Genomic DNA, 16,982 nt, shown 5'->3' with positions numbered 1-16,982 from the left:
TCTGTACTTCCACAGATTCAACAGCTTTTACAGTTTCACAAGACTTGGTTCTGGCTGGATGTTTCAACATACAACCCCTATTAAACTCTGTCAGAGACTGTGTACAAAAGGCTCCAAAGTCAGGCACACCCTCTCTCCCAAAAATGCACTAGGGCGCCCAGCCAATTGAATGGCTCTCCAGGCTGGATGATGTCACAGACAGAAAAACAGAAGGATTTCTCTGATCCCCTACATGTCTATTAAAGGGCCCAAGAGAGGCCTGAAAGTTGCATTTTTATATACTTTTTTGAGCCAATAAAATCACCATGATACAAAGTTGATTCATCTACACAGTGTGCTGCAGTTCCTTGGATTTACTGTAACATCAATAGGCGCAGCAGACTGAATCACACACTAATACCTGTTTTAACACTGGGTGCCTGGAAGTGCTATAGTTATGCTGGAATTCTAGGAATGAGCTTCACATTGTGGGTAAAAAACATGGTGATTTAGATCCAAAATCTCACTTTGTGCATAGCACCATTAAGCTTCTGTTTAATGCAGAGGTGCAAGCTGGCTTGATCTGGCATGCAGGGAAATTTGAGGGAACACAAACAGTTAAAAGGGCAGTTCAATATTGGTTCCTTAAAGAAAAATATATCCCCCCACCCCCATTTTTGGCATGTGCTCATTTATTTGGGCCTATGCAGAAAAGCTGTATAAACACTGCTACAAAAAAACTTTATCCCTGACTGCTGCCTGCCCATTTCTACTGCCTGCCCATTACTACTGTCTGCCCATTACCTCTTCTACCAATCACTGCTGCCTGCGCATTACTACTGCCAGCCCATTACTGCTGCCTGCTCATTGCTTCTGCCTGCACATTATATGCTTCCTGCACATTACTACTGCCTGTGTGTTATTACTGACTGCCCATTACTGCTGTCTACCAATTACTGCTGCCTGCCCATTACTGCTGCCTTCCCATTACTGCTGTCTAACAATTACTGCTGTCTACCAATTACTGCTGCATGTCCATTACTACTGCCTGCCCATTACTGCTGCCTGCTTATTGCTTCTGCCTGCCCATTTCTACTGGCTGCTCATTACTGCTGCCTGCCCATTACTACTGCCTGTCCATTTCTACTGTCTGCCCATTTCTACTGTCTGCCCTTTACTAATGCCTGCTTATTACTGCTGCCTGTTTTATGGAATCACAATTGCTTCCTCTGTGCCCTGGAGCTTTGCCATCACTCCTGTTCCTATAAAAATGGGTGATTCCATGAGCTAGAAAAACAGGGTGCTATATTTGAAGGGAACCCTGCTCTCCCATTACGGTAACATGTTCTAATTTAATAATATCCAAAGAGCCAGACATTACAGTAAATATTCAGTCTCATTTCAGTTCCCTGACAAATCTTTCCACTTCTCCCTTTCTCCCCTTTATCCCTTTTTCTTTTGCAAATTGAATCAAGTTTCTGTGCAATTCTACAGAAAGACTTTTTTTTTTTGTGGTTCACCACAGCAGAAAGCCAAACTTGCACGTTCAACAATAACATCTTTTCTGATTTCTGAAGGCTATTGATTTCCTTAATAAATTGACATCATGTTCCTTGTCTCCGAGCTATTTATTGATACATTCCAGCAGGTTTATTTAACCTATTGTCTTTTCTCCCACAGTGAGTATTGCTCTGCCAGAAACAATGCAACTTCGACATTTGTTTACAGTAGAGTTTTTTGAAGGTTTTTCTTTTCTATGTGAAGACTCGGCATAATAATAAGATCTCTTTATTCCTTATTCTTTATTCCTTTCTATTTATTCTTTTATTACATCTAGAATACACAAGCAGGGACCTAGGCCCAGTTTCAGTACAATCACTTACCCACAGAACTCGCCTAAGTACTGAAGCCTCACCGCAACCACAGAAGGAATATGCCCCAAATGACCTTCGGTCTCTGATAACCTTCCAATTCTGATCCAAAGGAGGACAAAATAAACATAGGAACATATAACCACATTTAAAATTCTGCGCTGCTCCCAAAATTGTCAATTTGCTAACTTCCTTGATCAATCACATTAACGATTTTATTAAGAACAGCAAATGCCTCTTCTCAAGAGAGAGACCTTTATCCTCTTTTAAACAGGGTTGAGTGATCACTCATTACCGCTCTCATTAGATAATTCATCATTTGGTTACCGAGGTCCCCAGCTTCCCTGTGGTCTCTGGGAGAGAACCTGCTCACCATTACTGCTCTTATCTTAACCCACCATCTCCTGGTCCTGCCTTGCAATGAGCCGGAAATCTTTCTGGACTGCCTTGAAGTACTTTGAATAGCTTTACATATGGCAGGGGGTAATGACATTGTAACATAGTCGTTTAAGTTAAAAAAAAAGACATAGTTACATTGGGTTCAATGTTTTGTCTAAATGAAGCTGGCCAAACTGATAGCTGATCCAGAAGACAGAAAAACGCATTTGACTTAGAGAGAGGAAAATTTATTCTTGAACCCAATCGGAGCAGTCCTTGGATCAACTTTGTGCTCAAACCTAATTTTGGTAACCCAGTATTTTCTCATTTGCTAAAAATATATATTCAACAATAGGGATGTAGCGAACGTCGGAAAAAAAGTTCGCGAACATATTCGCGAACTTGCGCAAAAACGCGAGCGGTTCGCGAACGGTTCGCGAACCCCATAGACTTCAATGGGAAGGCGAACTTTAACATCTAGAAAAGACATTTCTGGCCAGAAAAATGATTTTAAAGTTGTTTAAAGGGTGCAACGACCTGGACAGTGGCATGCCAGAGGGGGATCAAGGGCAAAAATGTATCTGAAAAATCTGCCTGTGTGTGCTTGGAAGAGATAGTGTAGGGGGAGAGCTGTTAGTGATTTCAGGGACAGATGATAGTAAGTTTGCTGGCTAGTAATCTGCTTGATACTGCTCTGTATTGGAGGGACAGAAGTCTGCAGGGATTTGAGGGACATTTTAGCTTAGGTAGCTTTGCTGGCTAGTAATCTGCTGTTCTCTTTAAACAACTGCCATACGTTGACCTTGTAGGCATTGTTTGCCCAGTTTTTTTGGACGCAGCCACTGAAGCACAGTTGCCAGAAAAAATATGCCATATAAATGCTGAAAATAGTCATTTTTCGCCATACGTTGACCTTGTAGACATTGTTTGCCCAGTTTTTTTGGACGCAGCCACTGAAGCACAGTTGCCAGAAAAATTATGCCATATAAATGCTGAAAATATAAATTTTTTTGGTTGCAGCCACTGAAGCACAGAGGCCAGAAAAATTATGCCATATAAATGCAGAAAATATGCATTTTTTTGGTCGCAGCCACTGAAGCACAGTTGACAGAAAAATTATGCCATATAAATGCTGAAAATATAAACTTTTTTGGTTGCAGCCACTGAAGCACAGAGGCCAGAAAAATTATGCCATATAAATGCAGAAAACATGCATTTTTTTGGTCGCAGCCACTGAAGCACAGTTGACAGAAAAATTATGCCATATAAATGCTGAAAATATAAATTTTTTTGGTTGCAGCCACTGAAGCACAGAGGCCAGAAAAATTATGCCATATAAATGCAGAAAATATGCATTTTTTTGGTCGCAGCCACTGAAGCACAGTTGCCAGAAAAAATATGCCATATAAATGCTGAAAATAGTCATTTTTTGCCATATACGTTGAGTCAACGTATGGCAAAAAATGACTATTTTCAGCATTTATATGGCATATTTTTTCTGGCCTCTGTGCTTCAGTGGCTGCGGCCAAAAAAACTGGGCAAACAATGCCTACAAGGCCAACGTATACACTACTACAGCGGTGGATACGGATTACGTAAAATATATGAATGCTGCTTGAAAAAAGTGACTCCGGTGTTTTTTCTGGAGACGGTAATATTATGGATATTTAGACAGAATGTGAACAAGGTCACACAGCTAGATGGCGGGTTGAAGAAAACACTGTGCAAATAATGCCTACAAGGTCAACGTATACACTACTACAGCGGTGGATACGGATTACGTAAAATATATTATGGCTGCTTGAAAAAAGTCACTCCGGTGTTTTTTCTGGAGACGGTAATATTATGGATATTTAGACAGAATGTGAACAAGGTCACACAGCTAGATGGCGGGTTGAAGAAAACACTGTGCAAATAATGCCTACAAGGTCAACGTATACACTACTACAGCGGTGGATACGGATTACGTAAAATATATTATGGCTGCTTGAAAAAAGTCACTCCGGTGTTTTTTCTGGAGACGGTAATATTATGGATATTTAGACAGAATGTGAACAAGGTCACACAGCTAGGTGGCGGGTTGAAGAAAACACTGTGCAAATAATGCCTACAAGGTCAACGTATACACTACTACAGCGGTGGATACGGATTACGTAAAATATATTATGGCTGCTTGAAAAAAGTCACTCCGGTGTTTTTTCTGGAGACGGTAATATTATGGATATTTAGACAGAATGTGAACAAGGTCACACAGCTAGATGGCGGGTTGAAGAAAACACTGTGCAAATAATGCCTACAGGGCAAATAATGCCTAAAAGGTCAACTTATACACTACTACAGCGGTAGTAAAATAAAAAAAAGTAAAATAAAAAAAAAATGAATATTAAAAAAAAAAAATTAAAGTTGGTGCTGCTGAACTACTAGGAGCAGCAGATTAGCACACCAGTCCCACTCCCCAACACTGCTAGACTAATAGCACTGGGCTCTTATAGTAGTAGTAGTAGTAGTAGTAGTAAAACAACAAAAAAATAAATAAAAGCAGTCCTTACAAGGACTACTGTTATTGCAGCAGTCAGCAGATGAGATCAGAAGCAGGACAGCTGCCCACTGCAGCTACATACAGAGCACTGCAGTAGAAGGTAGATTACTAGCCAGCAAAGCTACCTAAGCTTAAATGTCCCTCAAACCCCTGCAGACTTCTGTCCCTCCAATAACAGAGCAGTATCAAAACGATTACTAGCCAGCAAACTTTCAACTGTCCCTGAAATCACTAACAGGCAGCAGCTCTCTCCCTACACTATCTCTTCAGCACACACAGGCAGAGTGAAAAAACGCTGCAGGGCTTCGGTTTTTATAGGGAAGGGGAGTGGTCCAGGGGAGAGCTTCCTGATTGGCTGCCATGTACCTGCTGGTCTGGGGTGAGAGGGCAAAAAAAAGCGCCAACAATGGCGAACCCAAAATGGCGAACGTCGCGCGACGTTCGCGAACTTCCGGCGAGCGCGAACACCCGATGTTCGCGCGAACAAGTTCGCCGGCGAACAGTTCGCGACATCTCTATTCAACAACTGCTCGAGGCTACCTAATCAGCCAGTACAACCACTTCAGGGAGAGAATTCCACAATTTCATCAGCTCTCACTGTAAAAAAATGTGTTTTTGAATATTATGATGGAACCTCCTTTCTTCTTATCTCCATCTACACTCTTGCGTTCACTGGAAAGACCTGCTAAATAGTAAATAAAGCAGAGAGTTTATTGGATGCCCCCTTATTTATTTATACATAGTTAGTATGGCTACTCTTAAGCATCTCTTCTTCAATGTAAACATTTCCAAATTGACCAACCTTCCCTCATAACTGAGACATTCCATTTGCTTAACCAGCTAAGTTTGACCAAAATCCACATTAGTCTCTAAAATGCACTTTGGATTTTGGTTTGCAGAGAGTTGCCATTTCAACCCAAATATGGTTCCTACATCAGGAGTATCAAACTCAGAACTCATTCTGTGCTTTTTCTCCTCCCCAATTTTTCGGGCTCTTTATATGGCATTTTTGATGGATTAAAATATATCAAAGGGCCCTGCTGACAAGAGCTTACAATCTAAGGCCCCTATTGCACGCACAAACACATGGAATTTAAAAGTGAATGTTAAAAACGAACATTTTGTGATTTTTATGTTTTCTTAAACAGTTGACACATTTGATATTGGACTGGGCCATATAAATGTTGTTTCTTCATGGGGCTGGATAATAACTGCAGGAAACTCTGGTTTATGCCTGATGATCTCATTTCGTTTTTGTCAGCTAATTTTCTTCTGTTTAAATGTTAATTTGCCTTAAGATGCTGTTTAAAAAGATATGCAAATTATACTTTTAAAAAATGTCCAGATTATAATATAATTTAAAAAGCAAGATTGTTAAAACTAGAGCTGACAGACCCCCAAGGAAGGAACTTTCTGGAAAGTCTGTAACTACTCCTCATAAAGATGTCCCCTTTGGATTTACCAGAACACTAACATTTTAGCATTTTATGGAAATGATATTTTCTGCAGAGCCATACAATAATGAACTTCTAATAATACATTAGGGAAATGTAGGGGATTTCATGTCCTAGGGGATCCATTCTACTTTAAAGGGCACATTTATTAGACCTCAAATTTTTCTGGTTGCCTTTTCAAACTGGGAAAACTTGAATATTTCGAGAAAAAAAATAGAATTTTTAGAGATTTATCATACCCTAAAGCTGCTAAAAAACTGAATCCAAAAATACTCCGTCTCAAACCTGTCAAGGTCATGTAGAAGTTATTGCAGATTTCCCTGAAGTTGTTTCTATTTCCTATGAAAGGTGCAGGCAAGGAAACCATTGGTCACGTTAGTAATTAATTCATTAAGGGGGAACTGAAACACTATTAATTAGTTCTAAAACTTCTGTTATGTTATTTGAGCAAAATAAACTTTACTTACTACTTTACTAAATGAAAGGGTTTATTCATTTTAAATGCACAATCTCAGCAAGAAGACAGGTGCCATTTTGTGGCAAGCAAATTGTATCATCCCTACATCTTGTGTGTGGGCCCAGGAAGACGGACCTGACACATGAGCTCAAGCACAAGTGATGTCAGATTACAGAAACTGAAATAGGAGAGAGAATGGGAGAAGAGCATAGAAATAGAATAATGCTAGAAATGCTGTATTTTATATACTAAACATAAACATGAACTTACTGCACCACAAGTCAAATCAAACAAATAATTTATGCTTTCAAAGTTGGCCACAGGGGGTCACCATCTTGTAACTTTGTTATACATCTTTGCAAGACCAAGACTGTGCACATGCTCAGTGTGATCTGGGCTGCTTAGGGATCGTCATAAATAATCAAAACAGCACAAGTCAAATAATATCTGCCAGAAGCCGATACAACAAGACTGATTAATAATCAGAATATACAGACTGCACTGGGTCCTGTGTTGTCATGTAATCTAATGTGGATTTTATAGTTTTTGTATTGTTTAATATAAACTTTCTCCAACTCTGTCGAACCAGTGGCTGCAGCAAAATAATCCTCCAAATAGAATTCCAGTTTATCTGTTTAAATCTGGCTCCATGATCTTTGTCCCTGCAGCTGGAGTTGGAAACAGTAAAGGGGATGTAAAAGCAAAAATAAAATCCAATACAAATCTCTACACAGTCGCCGACTGCTCTACAGGGAAACAAACAAAGCTGCTTGAGTTCTGCATGGCTGGGAAATAAGGCGGGGGCTCACCCTGCTGTTCATAAGTAGGGTTGTTTCCCTGAAGAGCAGTTAGGGACCATCTGACAATTCCTATCCACAGGGTTCTTATAAAAACTGTACACATTTTTTAATTAAAGTATATTGGAGATAGGTTTCTTTTTCATTAATGAAAGTAGATTTTTTTTTTTTGCCTTTACATGACTTTTAAAAAGTGTCCCTTAAGGCATAGGTCAAGAGTTTTGTTACATGGTTTTTATCCCTACTGAAACTACAGCTTCATTTTACCCAGAATCCACCCCAAAACCCAACTGGAGGAAATGGGAATCACGTGAAAAAGCAAGCACAAGTGATTTTCATGCTATATGCAAAATAAAACAAGCAAGAGTTGATGGTAGAAAAGAAACAACACAAAGTGTTGTAGACCTGACATAACTGCTAAGACCAGACAAAATTTAATTCCATAAAATATTTATACTCACACATTGATATTATAAAAGTTGGCATCAATAATTACCCCAAGTATGGTCCCACATACTGATTCACCCATCACTGCTCCTGATACACCCAACCTTGCCTGATGGCCAATTTCAGCCCTATTAATAGGATGTCCCACTCCATCCATAAAACTCCAAGCCCCTGACTGGAATATTCCCATAACCGTGGCCCTGCATATTAGAAAAAAAATACAAGCCACATGCATGCGGAAATAACTCTTTATAAAGATACTACAAAACACAGTACAACTGGTACATTCTGTGGATAAATCCTAGAGGTAGGTCCAAGAGTAGAAGGGAAATTCCAAGAGTTGTGTCCATAAGAAATTAGCTAAGCCCCAGACCAAATACAGAGAAAATAATTTATATGCACACAGATTCAATTGATCATTTTTCAACATAGGATACTTTCAGAGACCAATTTGTTTTGCTAATGTTGACCAGAGGTATAAGCTAGAATGATGGTTTCTTAGTGTATTAAGATTTAAAACATACTGTACCTACCAATGATTCAGAACTTATAATTGTGCCACAACCCAATAAGCCATGATGCTCAAATCCAGTCATAATAAAACTCTCCACATCTCTGCTTGAAATCCCACGTTCTGCTAAGCCTTGCTCACTTTGGTGTCCATGAATCAGATGAAACTCTCCTTTCAAACTATTTTCTGAGAACCGATACAACTGATGTCTCGATGTCTCTCACAAAGACCAATGTCACATGGGGTGTTCTGACCATGGCTGTCCTCTGAAAACAGGAGCAGTCCAAATGCCCATGGAACAAGATGAGCTCTGCCGATGCGGGCGCTCAGCCGAAGAAAATAGGGAACGTATAATTATCATCAAATATGGCTTTATTCAAGCAAACAATGTGACACACGGTGGCAATCAAAGGTGCAGTTAAGCCTACGCGTTTCGTGCCCAGAACAAATGGCACTTCATCAGAGCTAAATTCGTAGCAGGTGAACACCCCTTTAAATACTGTGATAAATCCACCCCCTACACATATGAATACAATTAGTAATATATTTAAATAAAATGAGTAAAATACCCATTTGAATCCTTAAAAAACACTTCAGATCGTGCACATATTTAGTACACACTATAAATAAATTACCACTTGTTCAATAAAATTGGTAATTTATTTATAGTGTGTTCTAAATATGTGCACGATCTGACGTGTTTTTTAAGGATTGGGACTCAGGTTTGATAGTGCAAGATTCAGACACATTTTTAAATGGGTATTTTACTCATTTTATTTAAATATATTGCTAATTGTATTCATATGTGTAGGGGGTGGATTTATCACAGTATTTAAAGGGGTGTTCACCTGCTACGAATTTAGCTCTGATGAAGTGCCATTTGTTCTGGGCACGAAACGCGTAGGCTTAACTGCACCTTTGATTGCCACTGTGTGTCACATTGTTTGCTTGAATAAAGCCATATTTGATGAAGATTATATGTATTTTCTCCGGCTGAGCCCCCGCATCGACAGAGCTCATCTTGTTCCGTGTGAATTGGGATTGCTTGCGCCCGTGGAGTTCTCGCGGGATGCCGCTGGAGGGGAGACGTGCTTCCTAGACGCCGAGTGGGTGAGCTCTGCTATTTATCCTCATAGACCTGCTTAGTCCAAATGCCCATGTCCATTTGTAATACTGTTAAAATGAAATGCGCCCAAGGAGCAGCAGCAGGTGGACTTTGGTGCCAAAATTGTTGGCTTTACAATGAACAATGTTACTAGCGGTGAACAGGGTTTTCTCCATTAGTCATTAGCTTAATGTCTCTTATTTAATATTAGAAAGGAAAGCCACTCAAGACTTGCCCATTAAACATTTGCAATCCCAGACATATAGTAAATCGGATGTAAACAATGGCATATCATGTGAAGGTTCACTGGCATCCCCAGCCACAAATACACTTACATAAACGCTCCAAACTGAAAAGAAATAAAACAAATAATGTAGCAAGAGCTTCTCAGGTCTGGGCCTTGCTCATTGCATATCATTTATGATTAAGGGTTGATATGCCTGAAACTCGTCAGGCCTGAGACCCTCTTATTTTTTTAAAGTAATACGCCATTTATTCTCTTGTGATGGGTCAACCGACATTATTTGGAACAATAAAACAAAATTGTGGGAAAATGTAAGAATTCATATTCCAAAACGAAGTTGCCATCCGTTTAGAAAACTGTAATAAGATCAACAATATCCACCTACAAATCTTGCGGCAGCAATGAAATAAGAAACAATGACATTTGAGGTGCAAGAAAGGCTTCTTTGAACTGCAGAAATGTAAAAACAAGGCAGATATTTCAGCATTCGGCTAATCACTCTGAAGTACTCACTAAAAATATTCTGCAATCCTCCTGAAATATAAGCCTCCTGCCATGGGATAAAGTAGAGACAAAATACGATGGAAAACAAAGGCAAAACAGATAATCAGTTGCATTCTTATTCCCAGACAGATATGGAGATAACATCAGAGGAAATGTCTGACGCTGTTCTCTGTAATAGGGACATTTATCAAATTCAAAGTGGGAAATGGGAGTAAGTTAAAACTGAAGCGCAGGGAAGCTGCTTCATCAGCTCTTTCACTAGTGACGCTTTATCTTTTTTCACAATCCCCGGAGCTCTGCAAATTCTTCCAAATTCCTTAATGATACAATGAATCTGTGCAGTAGTCATTTAAAAGAAAGACCCCCAAAATACCCCACAATATTGCCCATGCATGTCATTTTTCTAAGTGAGCATTCATCTCTCAAACATAATAGAATCCATTATTCACCAAGTGATGACATTTTTTTTCTGCTGTGAGCGGACCACAACCTTATATATCATTCTCTCGACTGTATACAGTGCTTGAAAAAATATTCAGACCCTCAAGCAATTCTCCTATGTTACTGAAGAAGAACAATCTTTTATTGAAATTTTATTCACTGTGAAATACTATTTTAAAGTACTGAGACTTAAATTAACCCATAGGGCAATGACCTATTCCTATAGGATTACGATCTCAGCCTGGCAATTATAGGCCAGTAAGTTTGACAACAAATTATTTGAAGGCTTGTTAAGGGATCACATTCAAAACGTAGTCCTAGTGAATGGCATTATGAGCGGCAATAAAAAAAAAATAAAGCTTTATAAAAGGTAGGTCATGTCAGACGAATTTCATTGATTTTTATGATGAGGTAAGTAAGATGCTGGACAGTGGGGGGGCAGTAGATGTGATCTATTTGGATTTTGCCAAAGCGTTTGATACCGTGCCCCACAAACGACTGCTTTCTGGGTCCACTTTTATTTAACTTGTTCATTAATGACTTAGGGGAGGGTATTGTAAGTAATGTATCAGTGTTTGCAGATGACACAAAACTATCAGCCCAATTAATTCCATCCAGGATGTGGCACTTGCAACAGGATCTTGACTAACTGGCAATCTGGGCAGCTAAGTGGCAAATGAGATTCAATGTTGATAAATGTAAAGTCCTGCACCTGGGATGTAACAATATCCACTTATACCCTTAATGGGACTGCACTAGGCAAATCCATAATGGAGACGGAGCTTGGAGTCCTTGTAGATAATAAACTTGTCTGTAGCAAGTAATGCCAGTCAGCAGCATCAAGGGCAAATAAGGTCTTGACTTGTATTAAATGGGGCAGAGAGTCACGGGAGGAGGGGGTCCCACTGTATAGAGCACTGGTAAGGCCCCATCTAGAATATGCCCTACAGTTTTGGTCTCCATCACTCAAACAGGACATTATTGTATTAGAGAGGGTACAGAGAAGGGCAACTAAGCTGATAAAGGGAAAATTTCAGCTATGAGGAAAGACTGGCCAAGTTGGGGATGGAGAGGAGGTGCTTAAGGGGGGATATGATAACTATGTATAAATGTATAAGGGGTACAATAACTTTAGGGGTTGGATGGCTTTTTAGCAAGAGAGAGAATACAGGGTTATGAAAAATAGCTCATAGTACAAGTTGAGGGACTGGTCCCATTGCCACCTTGGAGTCAGGAAAGAATGTTTTCCCCTCTGAAGCAAATTGTATCAACTAGCAGTTAGGCAGGTTATCTATAGACTTAAAAGGTTGAACTTGATGGACTTGTGTCTATTTCAACCTTACTTACTATGTTACTATGTTAATATGTTAATATGTTATGAGAGGGAAGTATTCCCCATTGGCCCAAGGGTACCTTACCAGCTCCTGTTCCCTAGTGTATAAAAAGGAAGGGAACATGTATTCAGTCCCTTAGCAGACTCCTCTATACCAGGAGCTGGATCTTCCAGAGGGTCTGAGGTGGAAGTATGTAGGCCTCAGTAGCCAAGGAGAAGGCGTAAGAACCACTTCTAAGAGATGTATGGGTACAGGGACCACATGAATGCAGTTAGCAAGTGTTTGTAGTCTTGCATCCTTTAATAGTACACACTAGAGTCCTGTGCGGGTCAATTTTTTGGGACCCGAACCCGACCCGTACCCGCAACCTGCAATACGCAACCCGGAACCGCAACCCGCATTCTTACCCGCTTGGACACGCTATCCGACCCTACCAGCAAGTACCTTATCCGCAACCCAGACCCGCGACCCGCTGACCATCAAGAATCAGGAAGTGCTGCCATTGTAAACTGGAAGTGACATCATCGGAAGTAGACATCATCAGAAAAAAAAGGTGTAAACAGGAAGTGCTGTCGTTGTAAACCAAAAGTGACGTCATCGGAAGTAGAAAGGAGTGAATATCGATATTGAGAAGACCCGATCCGGTCTGCTCAATATAATTAGACTGTATAGTAAATGTATACAGTTCAGTTAATGCTATCAATAAATATCCATAAACCTGCTGGAATATAAGCAGGGACTCTTGTTATTGATACCTCTCTTTTCAGTAGGACAGTTGATGTTTTTTTTTTTATGCTGGTTGGACTGATACAATAGTCAAATGTAAACAAATCATTTCACTTTATGGTGTTAATGGTCCTTTTACACAACTTTTGAATGATCTGATAAGTGAGTTGTTCATCCTTACATTATAGACCAAATATTTTAACTCTGATTGGAGAACTAACTGATGAAGGCAGGCGGAATATTTCATACTTCAGAGGACTCTTAAATCATTTCAATAAAATCAAGCCCGTCCTTTCCCCTGCCTCTTTTAAAACTCTCGATAAAAGTGAGGGCGGACAGTAGTGAAAGAACAGTTTCCAGATAAGAACTTTATTAATATCTATTTATTTATTTTATTATTAAAAATGTCAAAGAGAAAAATCCATTATCATTGTCAGAGCTTAAATTTTGTTCTGAAGAACACGCAATGCTCACGTCCCTGAAAAGCGTAATGCTTGAAGAGTTTTGGAGATGGGCCATTGACAGTGAAGTATATATATTAGTGGGAAAGTAAATGTGACTTTCAGAATGTACTCTTAGGATATGAATGACAGAAATGTAATGAAGGAGAATCCGAGGCAGGAAAGTTGAAACTTCTCATAGGAATGAAAAATGGCACCTTCTGGTTTAAGACAGCACACACTTAATAAATTGAATTTCTATTTCGGCACCAGTAAATCATTGAATAAAGACATTTTAAATCACAGTGACCAGTAGAATATGAAATATTTGCATAATGTGTAGTTAAGTGGAACAACGGAAGAGCAAATCAATTCTGCCTTATTGGTTCTTGGAATTTGAGTGAAACCTATAAATAAATTGTAAGCACTAAGATACCTATCAACTGAAAATTGTTTCCCATTAGGAAAGCACTCACCTAAAATGCACATATATGTGACTCAATATGGCCGCCCACACCAGGAGCTCCCTCCTTATGCTGATGAAAAGGTTAAAACTAAGTAAACTTTAACAGAAAGGTCAAATAAATACACCAGTAAAGTGATGCTGCTGATGCACCCCATTTCTTTCCTTCTATTGTGTACTCATGGGCTTCTGTATCAGACTTCAGTTTAAACTCCAGGGCTAGGGCTTGAGCATGCTCTGTTTGCTCCTCTCTCCCTCCCTGCTGTAATCTGAGCCCAGAGCTATGAGTGAGCAGGGAGAGACTCAGGCAGGAAGTGATGTCACTGCAAGCTAATATGGCAGTTGCTATCCTAAACAAACAGAGAGCTTCTAGAACTGCTTACTCAGCATAAAGCATTCTACAGAATAACTATAGTGTTCTAACTTGCACTATTATTGCTAATATATCGGTAATAAACTCAGTCTCAGTGGCTTTCCTTCTCCTTTAATAGTGGGGCTTTTCATAGAATAACTACCATTATTTGTCATGTCTGGAGTGAGGGCTCTGTTATCAAAGACTTCTGTTGGGGGAAACAATTTTTAGTTGATAAGTGCCGTTTCTACATTAAATACTGGTTTAAAACAATTACAGACCATTTACCATGTTTTTCAGGTTACTAAGTTAGAAAAACTTCACTAAAGGGTGTTACAGGTAAGGGACCGATTATCCAGAATGCTCAGGACCTGGGTTTTTCTGAATAAGGGGTCATTCTGTAATTTAATCTCCAAACCTGGTCTGCTAAACAAAATGTAAATATTATTTAAATTTAAATCCAACAGGCTGGTTTTGCCTCCAATAAGGATTAATTATATCTTAGTTGGGATCAAGTACAAGCGACTGTTTTATTATTACACAGAAAAAGGAATCGTTTTTCAAAATTTTGATAAAATTGAGTCTATGGGAGATGACATTTCCGTAATTTGGATCTTCATACCTTAAGTCTACTAGAAAATCATATAAACATGAAATAAAGGCAATAGGCTGGTTTTGCCTCCAATAAGGATTAATTATATCTTAGTTGGGATCAAGTACAAGCGACTGTTTTATTATTACACAGAAGAAAGAAAATTATTTTAAAATTAGAATTATATGATCAAAATGAATTTTATGGGAGATGGACTTCCCATAATTCAGAGCTTTCTGGATAATGGATCCCAGACCTGTATTTCTATGTTTTTTCTGATTTCAAAATGTTTATACTGTATTCAATCCCAACTGCTTCTTTATTATTAGAGCTTTTTGAAACCACGATTCTAAATATCTGAATAAAAAAGTTATTTAAAAATTAACCGAAAAAAACCCATTAATATCTGTAATATGACAAAAAATTTAGGTTTTTGACAATTACTAGAGAAAAAAATATCCAAAAACCACTAAAAGTCTGAATGGTTAAAATAAAAGTCCAACAGGATTAGCGCAGCTCCCATTGATGTCTATGGGGCCTGGACTACTTTTACTTGGCACCATTTTGTTACGTTTTTTGTGGTTTTTACACCTAAAAAATCTCACATTTTTAGAGTAGAGTAGGAGAAGGAAAGCCTACCACTTGAGGGTGCCAAATGTTAGGCACCCCTAAGTGAATGTATTTACTTACGTAAAACCCCGGGCCAGTGCTCCAATCAGCAGAAAACTGCACCGGCCCGGGGGTTATTCCAGCCACAATATGATAGTAATGCTAGAAAATCATATAAACATGAAATAACCTCAATAGGCTGGTTTTGCTTCCAATATGGATTAATTATATCTTAGTTGGGATCAAGTACAAGCTACTGTTTTATTATTACAGGTAAGGGATCTGTTATCCAGAATGCTTGAGACCTGGGGTTTTCCAGATAACGGATATGTCCATAATTTGGATCTTCATACCTTAAGTCTACTAGAAAATCATATAAACATTAAATAAACCCAATAGGCTGGTTTTGCCTCCAATAAGGATTAATTATATCTTAGTTGGGATCAAGAACAAGCGACTGTTTTATTATTACACAGAAAAAGGAAATCAGTTTTAAACATTTGGATTATTTGGATAAAATAGAGTCTATGGGAGACAGTCTTTCTGTAATTTGGAGCTTTCTGGATAAGGGGTTTCTAGATAATGGATCCCATAACTCCATAAATCTTCTCCAAGTACAAGCAGTTATGATCCCATAGAAGTCAATGGGAGCTGCACTGATTTTTTTTAGCCATTCAGACTTCTAGAGGTTCTAGAGGTTTTTTGCTTGTAATTGTCTGGGAAAACTGAAATCTTTAGATGTTTTAGAAATTGTGATTGTGATTGTTTGAGATTGTTCAGCACTGTTTTGATTTATGCTTTTTATAATCAGATATTTCAATAAGTTTCATGGCATTTGTGGTTCTAGAGAAATAGGGGAGAATGTAACATTGGTCTGAAACACAAAAATCTTTCGTGATTCAGTCACAATGCAAATAAATGTTCGCCAAGTGAAAAATTTTGCCTTTGCAAACACTTTGCCCCTCGATTGTGAGTTTTATAGTTTGCGCAGTGTATGTAATAAAATTTCACAAACCGTTTTTTTTTTATGAAGGTTCGCAATGCAATAAAAGCCTAACGAAGAATATTACATTGCAACATGCAAATTTTTATTCACAAAGTTTTGCAAAAATTTTATTACATTTCCCTCATAGCATTTAATTGTGGTTTGATAAACCTTCAATAACACTAAAATTCAACCTTTAAAAAATTGGTCCATCACAATGATGATATCACAATTTGTCTGGGGTTTATTTAGGAAATTTATGCCACTTGTTTCCATGGTGAGTGAGAGCCCTAGAATAGAGTCCTGCGCAGGTCAATTTTTTGGAACCTGTACCCCGACCCGTACCTGCAACCTGCAATTCGCAACCCATTCTCACAACCCGCATTCTTACCCGCTTGGACCCGCTACCCGACCCGCAAGTACCTTATCCACAACCCAGACCCGCGACCCGTTGACCATCAAGAATCAGGATGTGCTGTCATTGTAAACCAGAAGTGACATCATTGGAAGTAGGCGTGATCGAAAAAAGGAGTATAATATCGCTATGGAGAAGACCCGCGACCCGACCCGCGACTCGCAAGCCTGCAGAACCGCTGACGCGTGTCTATGCCTGCACCCGGAACTTTTACTTGCAACCCGCAGGGTACCGCAGGTTTTTACGGGTAACCCCCACGTTACCCGACCAGCTGCAGGACTCTACCCTAGAGTTGGGTTCTCCAGTTGGCTCCATTAACCCCAGTGCAACACTGGGTAC

This window comes from Xenopus laevis, chromosome 5L (assembly GCF_017654675.1).
Source record: "Xenopus laevis strain J_2021 chromosome 5L, Xenopus_laevis_v10.1, whole genome shotgun sequence".
Lineage (NCBI taxonomy): Eukaryota > Metazoa > Chordata > Amphibia > Anura > Pipidae > Xenopus > Xenopus laevis.
Note: the sequence above shows the minus strand (reverse complement) of the source record.